The sequence below is a fragment of the Coregonus clupeaformis genome, chromosome 35, assembly GCF_020615455.1.
Source record: "Coregonus clupeaformis isolate EN_2021a chromosome 35, ASM2061545v1, whole genome shotgun sequence".
Lineage (NCBI taxonomy): Eukaryota > Metazoa > Chordata > Actinopteri > Salmoniformes > Salmonidae > Coregonus > Coregonus clupeaformis.
The window spans coordinates 33999649-34011814 of NC_059226.1; the positions used below are offsets into that span (position 1 = coordinate 33999649).

The 12166-nt window shown below is 47.2% G+C and overlaps 1 long non-coding RNA gene across 1 annotated transcript; it reads left to right on the top strand.

Annotated features, from left to right (window-relative positions):
* The first annotated feature begins 214 nt into the window (after positions 1 to 214).
* On the top strand, positions 215 to 10435 carry LOC123482645. Its single transcript, XR_006657814.1, has 3 exons — positions 215 to 284; positions 443 to 565; positions 10342 to 10435. It is a non-coding gene; the product is annotated as an uncharacterized LOC123482645 (long non-coding RNA).
* Positions 10436 to 12166: the final 1731 nt, after the last annotated feature.

Below are 12166 nucleotides of genomic sequence, written 5' to 3' on the forward strand. Positions count from 1 at the left end.
CAACGGTCCTAACTCCTGCTCTGGGAGAGTGGAGGTCTACCACAGTGGTAGCTGGGTGACGGTGTGTGATGACTTGTGTGACGCCCAGGTGGTGTGTAAACAGCTGGGCTGTGGGGAAGCTCTGTCTGCACCACCTGAAGCCCACTTCGGACAGGGGAACGGACAGATCTGGTTGGATGACGTTCTCTGTTCTGGAAGGGAGTCTTCTCTCACACAGTGTGGCCACCTAGGGTTTGGGTCACACAACTGTAATCATGGTGAAGACGCGGGTGTTGTCTGTTCAGGTAGGAGTATCGTTCTTTAACTAACCTTCTTTATAATTCGGTACTCTTTTTGACTGGCTATAACCAGAGGCCATAGTTGTTGTTTTGGCCCAACCTCCACTAGAGCCTGTAGTTTTTTAAGACTATGAAGTAAGATTGTTCTGAACTCCGGTCTTTAGCTTCGTCAGGTGGCAGCAACACCACAGCAGCACCACCAATCTACTGGAATAATACAACAGAGACACGAGGACCAATCTACCCAACAACCCCATCGGTAGTTAACTCCACGCCAGGGTGGCAAGGTGAGAGGAAAAAAACATGTTTTTCTGCATTTTATTCTTCTATTTTTAGAAAGTGCTGTCTTGTTTTTGTGTAAAATTACACTTCAAGACATATTACACTTAACATTGCACTTAAAGACAGGCTTGCACAAATAGGTTGTGCTTTGGCACACAGACAGTATGTGTGAAATGCTTATGAACATCTCAATGCAAAGTATCACCTCACTTTTATGGTTTGTTAATTTAACAAAATGTGTTAAAATACCTTCACCTCGGACAATGCAGATCCCAAGAATGAATCAAAGGGAGAATGTAGGGGGTCTAAAGCCTCCTATTCATTCTCATTCATTCTACCCCTCTCCCAGCAAAATAACTGCATTTTACAACCACCTTTGTCTTTGAAGATCTACACCATTTCAAATAAAATCTCTGCGTACATGCCTGACCATCTCAAGTGTATCACAACCTTCTATTTAATTAGACAAACAACTAATAACAGCTATAACAGAATACAATCGTGGATACCATTTTCATGTCTCTGTGTCCAGTATGAAGGAGGTTAGAGGTAGTTTCACAAGCCAATGCTAACTAGTGTTAGCGCAATGACTGGAAGTCTACAAGAACAGTTAGCATGCTAGCTATTCCTGTTAATCAGACTCTGGGGAAGTAGATAAATATCTTCATTGCCAAAATCTTGAATTCCCCTTTACCATGGAGGAAATTACAGTCTTTGGCTCTAATTACAGGGGGTTTTCTACACTGCTCAAAAAAATAAAGGGAACACTTAAACAACACAATGTAACTCCAAGTCAATCACACTTCTGTGAAATCAAACTGTCCACTTAGGAAGCAACACTGATTGACAATAAATGTCACATGCTGTTGTGCAAATGGAATAGACAACAGGTGGATATTATAGGCAATTAGCAAGACACCCCCAATAAAGAAGTGGTTCTACAGGTGGTGACCACAGACCACTTCTCAGTTCCTATGCTTCCTGGCTGTTTTGGTCACTTTTGAATGCTGGCGGTGCTTTCACCCTAGTGGTAGCATGAGACAGAGTCTACAACCCACACAAGTGGCTCAGGTAGTGCAGCTCATCCAGGATGGCACATCAATGCGAGCTGTGGCAAGAAGGTTTGCTGTGTCTGTCAGCGTAGTGTCCAGAGCATGGAGGCGCTACCAGGAGACAGGCCAGTACATCAGGAGATGTGGAGGAGGCCGTAGGAGGGCAACAACCCAGCAGCAGGTCCGCTACCTCCGCCTTTGTGCAAGGAGGAGCAGGAGGAGCACTGCCAGAGCCCTGCAAAATGACCTCCAGCAGGCCACAAATGTGCATGTGTCTGCTCAAACGGTCAGAAACAGACTCCATGAGGGTGGTATGAGGGCCCGACGTCCACAGGTGGGGGTTGTGCTTACAGCCCAACACCGTGCAGGACGTTTGGCATTTGCCAGAGAACACCAAGATTGGCAAATTCGCCACTGGCGCCCTGTGCTCTTCACAGATGAAAGCAGGTTCACACTGAGCACATGTGACAGAGCGTGACAGAGTCTGGAGACGCCGTGGAGAACGTTCTGCTGCCTGCAACATCCTCCAGCATGACCGGTTTGGCGGTGGGTCAGTCATGGTGTGGGGTGGCATTTCTTTGGGGGGCCGCACAGCCCTCCATGTGCTTTCGCCAGAGGTAGCCTGACTGCCATTAGGTACCGAGATGAGATCCTCAGACCCCTTGTGAGACCATATGCTGGTGCGGTTGGCCCTGGGTTCCTCCTAATGCAAGACAATGCTAGACCTCATGTGGCTGATGCTATGGACTGGCCCGCCCGTTCCCCAGACCTGAATCCAATTGAGCACATCTGGGACATCATGTCTCGCTCCATCAACTGGGGACCAGTTGCACCACAGACTGTCCAGGAGTTGGCGGATGCTTTAGTCCAGGTCTGGGAGGAGATCCCTCAGGAGACCATCCGCCACCTCATCAGGAGCATGCCCAGGTGTTGTAGGGAGGTCATACAGGCACGTGGAGGCCACACACACTACTGAGCCTCATTTTGACTTGTTTTAAGGACATTACATCAAAGTTGGATCAGCCTGTAGTGTGGTTTTCCACGTTAATTTTGAGGGTGACTCCAAATCCAGACCTCCATGGGTTGATTTGATTTCCATTGATAATTTTTGTGTGATTTTGTTGTCAGCACATTCAACTATGTAAAGGAAAAAGTATTTAATAAGATTATTTCATTCATTCAGATCTAGGATGTGTTGTTTAAGTGTTCCCTTAATTTTTTTGAGCAGTGTATATAGAACATTCTTAGGCAGGCCATCTAAGTGGGCATTTTCAAGATGGAAAAAACATTTTAGTGTCAACTTACGACCAAAACTAGATAGAAAGCAGAAAAGATATTGAACTATTTGTATGTTTAAATAATACCATCTTTGAGAACTAACAATCAAATAAAAGCTAGACAGTCAGGCATTCATTTTTAAACTGCTAAATCTGCTCTCAGCTCAATGAAAAAATGTGTAGAATTGCAGAAAGTTTGCTTTACAACAGCAACATTTTCTCCACTGCCATTCGGAAAAGTATTCAGACCCCTTGACTTTTTCCACATTGTTACATTACAGCCTTATTCTACAATTAATGAAATTGTTTTTTCCCCTCATCAATCTACACACAATACCCCATAATGACAAAGCAAAAACTGAAATATTACATTTACGTAAGTATTCAGATCCTATACTCAGTACTTTGTACAAGTACCTTTGGCAGCGATTACAGCATCTAGTCTTCTTGGGTATGACGCTACAAGCTTGGCATACCTTTATGTGGGTAGTTTCTCCCATTCTTCTCTGCAGATCCTCTCAAGCTCTGTCAGGATGGATGGGGAGCGTCGCTGCACAGCTATTTTCAGGTCTCTCCAGAGATGTTCGATCGGGTTCAAGTCCGGGCTCTGTCTGGGCCATTCAGAGACTTGTCCCGAAGCCACTCCTGCGTTGTCTTGGTTGTGTGCTTAAGGTTTTTGTCCTGTTGGAATGTAAACCTTCACCCCAGTCTGAGGTCCTGAGAGGTCTGGACCAGGTTTTCATCAAGGATCTCCCTGTACTTTGCTCCATTCATCTTTCCCTCGATCCTGACTAGTCTCCCAGTCCCTGCCACTGAAAAACATGACACCACCAGACGTGACGCTTGGCATTCAGGACAAAGAGCTCAATCTTGGTTTCATCAGACCAGAGAATCTTGTTTCTCATGGTCTGAGAGTCTTTAGGTGCCTTGTGTCAACTCCAAGCAGGCTGTCATGTGCCTTTCACTGAGGAGTGGCTTCCGTCTGGCCACTCTACCATAAAGGCCTGATTGGTGGAGTGCTGCAGAGATGGTTGTCCTTCTGGAAGGTTATCCCATCTCTACAGAGGAATTCTGGGGCTCTTGTCAGAGTGACCTCCCCTTACCAAGGCCCTTCTCCCCGATTGCTCAGTTTGGCCAGGCGGCCAGCTCTAGGAAGAGTCTTGGTGGTTCCAAACTTCTTCCATTTAAGAATGATGGAGGCCACTGTGTTCTTGGGGACCTTCAATGCTGCAGAAATGTGTTGGTATCCTTTCCCAGATATGTGCCTCGACACAATCCTGTCTCGGAGCTCTACAAACAATTATTTGACTTGGTTTCTGCTCTGACATACGCTGTCAACTGTGGGACCTCATATAGACAGGTGTGTGCCTTTCCAAGTCATGTCCAATCAATTGAATATACCACAGGTGGGCTCCAATCAAGTTGTATAAACATCTCAAGGATGATCAATAGAAATAGGATGCACCTGAGCTCAATTTCGAGTCTCACAGCAAAGGGTCTGAATACTTATGTAAATAAGGTTTTTTTTTTTATACATTTGCAAAAATGACTAAAAACCTGTTTTCACTTTGCCATTATGGGGTATTGTGTGTAGCTTGATGAGGAAAATGTTTTATTTAATCCATTTTAGAATAAGGCTGTAACTTAACAAAATGTGGAAAAAGTCAAGGGGTCTGAACACTTTCCGGATGCACTGTATCTTTCTAGCTAATAGGCTATGTTAGAGTTTACACTTCCTCTTCCTGTGAGGAGGCCAATCTGTCTACCAAATCTAATCATTTTAAAATGTTGATTAAATTATATTTGCCATTATCATTCACCTGATGATAAGACAAGACGTGAATGTTTTTTTATCTTCTAATATATGATGGGGGTCCTGGGTCGCCAGTTTGCCTGGCGGGGGTCCCTGGGTCACCTGTTTGCCTGGGCAGGGGTCCCTGGGCTACAAAAGTTTGAAAACCCCTGTCAGGTTTTGGCCATGACTGTTCGGGTTTTGGTCACTAGATGTCCCCATTGCACCTTTTTTGTACCTTTTGTTTTTCTTGCTCTAATTATTGTTTGCACCTGTTGGTCATTCCCTTGTTAGTATTTAAACCCTGTGTGTTCCTCAATTCCTTGCTCAGTGTTTGTAGTTAGCACCCAGCCCCAGCCCAAGCCTTGTTTTATATAGATATTTCTCTGGTGGGATTTTCCAGAGGTTCTCTGGTTTAGTTCTTGTGTTTTGTTTGAGTAGTCTTTTTGAGGTTTGTTTTTCCCTGCTGTTTTTTACCACTTTGTGGAGTTTCTTTTGTTTTTTGGAGGTTTTCCTCTTTGTGCCTCTTGGCTTTATTTTTGGACATTGTGGATTTAGTTCCTTTGCCTGAAGATTTTGTTCTTTAATTAAACCACCATCTCTAGTACTGCTGTGTCTGCCTCATCCTCTGGGTTCTGACAATTATTAGTGACTGTTTCTTGCACCGGGTCGTGACAGAAACACTGAGCCATTATTATGAACCCAGAGGCAGCCAGTACCCAGGATCTTTTTTCCATGCTGTCCCACCATGAGGGGACTGTCCAACGCCACGAGGCTGCTCTGGTTCAGCAAGAGGCCTTAATGGCTAGACATTCTCAACTTCTGTCAGAGATGCTGACTTCCATAAAGCAGATTTCGGATCGACTTTCCCCGGCAACCGCTTCTGCTCCAGTTCATCCGATTCAAGGGCCCCTGGCAGTTAATCCCCTGGCTGAACCTCGTCTGCCGCCTCCCCAACGGTTCTCAGGGGATCCGAGTGTTTGTAAGGGGTTTTTCACCCAATGTTCTCTCTCCTTTGAGCTGCAACCATCGTCGTTTCCCACCGACCGGTCCAAGATAGCATATATCATCACCCTGCTGTCGGAAAAGGCCCTAGCCTGGGCTACTGCTGTGTGGGATGCCCAAAGTCCCTGCTGTGCCAGCTACTCTACCTTTGCTGAAGAATTCAAGCGAGTGTTTCAAGGTCCTACCAACGGCCCTGACTCAGCCAAACAGCTCCTGACTCTCCGCCAAGGTCGGCGCAGCGTGACGGACTATGCCATCCAGTTCCGCACTGTGGCAGCAGCAAGTGGCTGGAACGACGAGGCGCTCACAGTGTGTTTTTGAAGGGTCTTTCTGACACCATCCAAGATGAACTGGCCACTCGGGAACCACCGGACAACCTCGAGTCCCTTATCAAGTTGGCTTCACGCATAGACCAGCGTCTGAGAGAGAGAGAACAAAACCATAGACCGCTCACCCTAGCTCCTATCGGTTCCAGCTCCGAGTCTCCACCTTTATCCTCGCTGGCTCCACCAGAACCCATGCAGGTTGGACGCATCTCCCAGGCTGAGAGAGACCGCCGGATGAGGGAGCGATGCTGTCTATATTGCGGCAAACCGGGCCATTTCCGCTCCACGTGTCCCGGGCTCCAGGGAAACGCACTCTCCCGTGCAGGCCTGGGAGGACTGTAACGGGAAACATAACCTCCTCCCATCCATCCAACTCCCGCCTGCTCATTCCAGTTACCCTTTCCTGGGACGACCACGAGTTTTCTCTTCAAGCCTTGGTAGACTCTGGAGCCGCAGGTAACTTCATGGATGGGATCTGGGCGAAGGAGAATGGCGTTCCTTCTGAACCTCTAAGTGACCCCATAAGGGTTACTACGTTGGATAGAAGTCCTTTGGGATCTGGACTTGTCACTCGTGCCACTACCCCCTTACGACTTTCAGTTTCCCAACACCAGGAAGTGATGAACTTTCATCTGATCTCCTGTTCCGAGTTTCCTCTCGTCCTTGGTTATCCCTGGCTTCACAGCCATAACCCTCACATCGACTGGTCTGTGGGCACTATCAAGCAGTGGGGTCCTACGTGCCAAGCCACTTGTATCTTCCCGAGTTCCCAGAGTTCTCCTTCCGAGTCTCTAGAATCCATCGACTTGTCCCGAGTTCCCCGAGTGTTACCATGACCTCAAACTGGTATTTAGCAAACAGAGGGCCACCAAACTACCACCCCATAGACCTTACGATAGCACCATCGACCTGTTGCCGGGGACCTGCCCTCCCAGGGGTCGGATCTTTTCCCTTTCTCCTCCCGAACGAGCTGCTATGGATACCTACATCAAGGACGCTCTGACAGCAGGCCTCATGCGTCCATCTACCTCGCCGGCGGGAGCAGGGTTTTTCTTTGTGGCCAAGAAAGACGGTGGATTACGACCTTGCATCGACTACGGGGACTCAATGCCATAACCGTCCGTAACCGCTACCCGCTACCCCTTATGGCCACAGCCTTTGAGCTGCTCCAGGAAGCAGTTGTCTTCACTAAGCTTGACCTGCGGAACGCATACCATCTTGTGCGGATCAAACCCGGGGACGAGTGGAAGACCGCTTTCAACACACCTACTGGTCACTACGAATACTCGGTGATGCCCTTCGCCTGACCAACGCTCCGGCTGTGTTCCAAGCGCTCATAAACGATGTGCTTAGAGATATGCTTAACATCTTTGTGTTTGTTTACTTGGATGACATCCTCATCTTTTCGAGCTCCCTTCAAGAACACACTAAGCATGTCAGACAAGTGCTCAAACGCCTCCTAGACAGCCATTTGTACGTTAAGCCGGAGAAGTGTGAATTCCATTCCTCTCGAGTACAATTCCTGGGATTTATAGTGGAACCCGGACGAGTCCAGATGGACCCCAAGAAGGTAGAGGCGGTAGCGGATTGGCCCACCCCCAAGTCCGTTAAGGAAGTTCAGCGTTTCCTGGGCTTCACCAACTTTTACCGCAAGTTCATCAAGAACTTCAGCTCGGTGGCAGCCCCTCTCTCGGCGGTAACCAAGGGTGGCAACACAAGGTTTCTGTGGGGAAGAGAAGCTGAGACGGCCTTCCAAGGACTCAAGCAGCGCATCCTCTCTGCTCCCATCCTGACACTACCAACGGCGGATGAACCTTTTGTGGTGGAGGTAGACGCATCAGAGGTTGGGGTTGGAGCTGTCCTGTCTCAGAGGGGTGAAGACAAGAAGCTTCATCCTTGCGCCTTCTTCTCTCACCGGCTTACCCCGGCCGAGAGGAATTACGATGTGGGGGATCGTGAACTCCTAGCGGTTAAGATGGCATTGAAGGAATGGAGACACTGGCTCGAGGGGGCTTCTCAACCGTTTCAAGTGCTTACGGACCACAAGAATCTGGAGTATATCCAGCAGGCGAAGCGGTTGAACGCCAGACAAGCTCGATGGTCTCTTTTCTTCAGCCGATTTCAGTTTATCCTCACCTATAGACCCGGGTCGAAGAATCTCAAACCGGACGCCTTGTCACGAATCTACTCTCCTGCCATTCGAGAAGATACTGACATGACTGTCCTTCCGGCCGCTAAGATCGTGGCTCCGATCTCGTGGCAAGTGGAGGATACCGTGAAACAAGCTCAAGCCATCGAACCGGGCCCTGGAGGAGGTCCTGCTAATCGGTTGTTTGTTCCCAAGGCAGCAAGGTCCCAAGTAGGCCGCACCTTGGAGTTCATCCAGCGTAAGTTCTGGTGGCCCACCATAAAAAGAAGACGTTGCCACTTTCATCAAGGCCTGTTCCGTGTGCTGCCAGGGCAAATCTTCTCACCTCCGCCCTCAAGGACTCCTTCACCCTCTATCTATTCCCCACCGACCCTGGTCCCATATCTCGTTGGACTTTATTACTGGCCTTCCTCCGTCCCATGGTAATACTACGATCCTAGTCATCATCGACAGGTTTTCTAAGGCGGCCAGGTTTGTTCCTTTGACCAAATTACCTTCTGCCAAGGAAACAGCTGAGTTGGTGATTAACCATGTGTTCCGAGTCTTTGGGATTCCGCAAGATATGGTTTCCGACAGAGGTCCCCAGTTCGCCTCAAGGTTTTGGAAGGCCTTCTGCCAACTCATAGGGGCCACGGCCAGTTTATCTTCAGGGTACCATCCGAGTCCAATGGCCAAACTGAGAGGATGAATCAGGAGCTGGAAACCACCCTCAGATGCATGGTTTCCAACAACCCGTCCACTTGGTCATCCTTCATTGTTTGGGCGAGTACGCGCACAACACCTTGTGCTCCTCCTCCACTGGTATGTCCCCGCATGAGTGTCAGTTTGGCTATGCACCTCTATTGTTCCCGGACCAGGAGGCAGAAGTCAGAGTGCCTTCAGCCTCGAGGTTCATCAGACGCTGTCGGCTTACGTGGAAGAAGGCACGTCTTAATCTTCTGCGTTCCTCTCAGCAGTACCAACGACAAGCCAACAGAGGTCGCCGTCCCGGTCCTACCCTGTACCCCGGCCAGAGAGTATGGCTCTCAACTAAGAACCTACCACTACGGGTGGAGTCTCGCAAGCTGTCCCAGAGGTTCATCGGTCCCTTTAAGATTGCCAGGAGAGTCAATCCCGTTACTTTTCGCCTGCACTTACCCAGATCCCTTAAGATCAATCCAACATTTCACATTTCTTTATTAAAACCTGTTGTTTTTTCTCCCTTATCCCGGCAGGCAGACCTCCCCCTCCGCCCCGTGTCATCGGTGGCCAGTCGGCTTATACCGTCCACCGGATACTGGATTCCCGCCGGGTGCAGCGGTCCTGGCAGTATCTGGTGGACTGGGAAGGCTACGGTCCCGAGGAGCGCTCCTGGGTTCCTGCCAAGGACATACTGGACCCTGACCTCATTCGTCAGTTCAGGGCCCTCCACCCTGAGAAGGCTGGTAGGAACGTCAGGAGCCGTTCCTAGGAGGGGGATTCTGTCAGGTTTTGGCCATGACTGTTCGGGTTTTGGTCACTAGATGTCCCCATTGCACCTTTTTTGTACCTTTTTGTTTTTCTTGCTCTAATTATTGTTTGCACCTGTTGGTCATTCCCTTGTTAGTATTTAAACCCTGTGTGTTCCTCAGTTCCTTGCTCAGTGTTTGTAGTTAGCACCCAGCCCCAGCCCAAGCCTTGTTTTATATAGATATTTCTCTGGTGGGATTTTCCAGAGGTTCTCTGGTTTAGTTCTTGTGTTTTGTTTGAGTAGTCTTTTGAGGTTTGTTTTTCCCTGCTGTTTTTTACCACTTTGTGGAGTTTCTTTTGTTTTTTGGAGGTTTTCCTCTTTGTGCCTCTTGGCTTTATTTTTGGACATTGTGGATTTAGTTCCTTTGCCTGAAGATTTTGTTCTTTAATTAAACCACCATCTCTAGTACTGCTGTGTCTGCCTCATCCTCTGGGTTCTGACAATTATTAGTGACTGTTTCTTGCACCGGGTCGTGACAACCCCTTACATAGATAATCTAATATTCTGTTTCTGCAGTTCAGACAACAGGGAGTACTGCCATTTGTCATCAGGAGCTGAGGTCTGGTCCCAAAAGTCTCAAGAAGCTTTCTCTCCTTGTCTCCTTAACGTTATGGTTCCCGTTGTCTGGGAAACAACAGGAAGCTGTGGTGAAAGGTGGGCTAATTTCCTCTCCTCTTCTTCTTCCTCCCAGGGGCTAGGTCACAGTGGGTGGAGGTGGAACCGGAAGTGATGTCATATCCTGGCCAGACGGTTAACCTGCGGTGTTCCTTCACAGGAACACTACAACCCACACAGGTCAGTCACACAGGAAGTTGTGTGGACTAATAGATACAGTATATTCAGATGTTTTTCCCAAGTAAATGTACAAGAAAATACAGAAGAGTAAGAGTAGCCATATATGGATGTGTTTTTATTTGTTCCCCCTCCATTGACTGGTTTGTTGTGTGCTATTAATTAATACTACACAGGTGTCCTGGATTTTTTCGTGCCTCACCTTCCCATATCCCACCTCCACCTCTGCAGGTTAAAACCTTGTCTGATGCAGCTTAATTGGTATTATAAGTGGTATTGTCAGATCAATGGTGTTCTTGTTAATGCAGAGGTTTTCCTGACCAAATGACGTGACCGGGTTAAACAGAAAATGTCAGAACCATATAAGGTACATTTATACTGAACTCCTGTCTTTATCTCTGTCAACATCACCACCTTTCTACTGGAACAACACAACAGAAACAGCAGGACCAACAATCCAAACAACCACATTGGCTGGTAACACCACAGCAATTACACCAATGACAGCGTGGCAAGGTGAGTGTTAAGAAAGTGTTGTGTAAGAAAGTGTTGTGTAAAATGCACTTACAATTCAATTGTAACTTGGATAAGTGTTGAAAAGGGCTGAAGCCTCTGAGACTATTACACTGGTTTGAGTAGGCAGAGATATGGAGATTGTTCTCCTTCCTATTAGAGAGATGGTGAGAGAGACAATTCCTCAGTTTAGGGTTCTTTATTGTTGATTGGAGATTAAAGGTTCACTCTTCTGTGCCATTATCACCCAGCTATGATTATCCAATGAACTATCCATTTATCCAGATCACAATGTGGTCTGGAAATAATAAACATGAATACAATGGCATCAATACTAGGAAAAGGCACATATTAATTTAGCAATAATGAAACAAGATACTGTAATAATATGATGACTGAAACGAAAATACAGGTAGCTAGCTACAAGAATAGCCTGCTAACAATGACTGGCAAAATGTAGCTAACAATGTTACAGAGCTAGCATAAAAACGAGATACATAAATGCTGTAATAATGACAAAAATATGATTTAACTATTGACAACTTTGTCAGTAAAACATTGACAAACAAGGGCTGTACTCACAGTTTGGTATTCACGCACAGTGATGGGTAAAATAGTTAGAAAATAATAATGTGCAAAACCGGAGATTCTAGCCACAACAGCAGATGGCGACCTACACTTGGTAATGAATTGAACACCGCAGGCTGTGACGTCTAGCTGTTACAATAAGTAACTCTGTTTTTTTCTCTTCTTTTTTCCTTTGTCAGATGCCCCGATCAGATTGATCAATGGTCCTAACTCTGGGAGAGTGGAGGTATACCACATTGGTAGCTGGGGGACGGTGTGCGATGACTCGTGGGACTTGAGTGACGCCCAGGTGGTGTGTAGACAGCTGGGCTGTGGAAGAGCTATGTCTGCACCACACCAAGCCCACTTCGGACAGGGGAATGGGACAATATGGATGGATGACGTTGTATGTACAGGCAGCTAATCTAATCTCACAAGGTGCAGTCACAACCGGTTTGGGAGACACAACTGTAATCATGGTGAAGACGCTGGTGTCGTCTGTTCAGGTAGGAGTATCATTTTTTTATGATCCTTATTCATAATTTTTTATCATTCAATCAATAACTTCTTTAAGGCTTTATGGATATAGTTAGATCACCATTCTGGTGTCTTATTTTTAGACCAGGGTAAACTCCGGGCCTGCA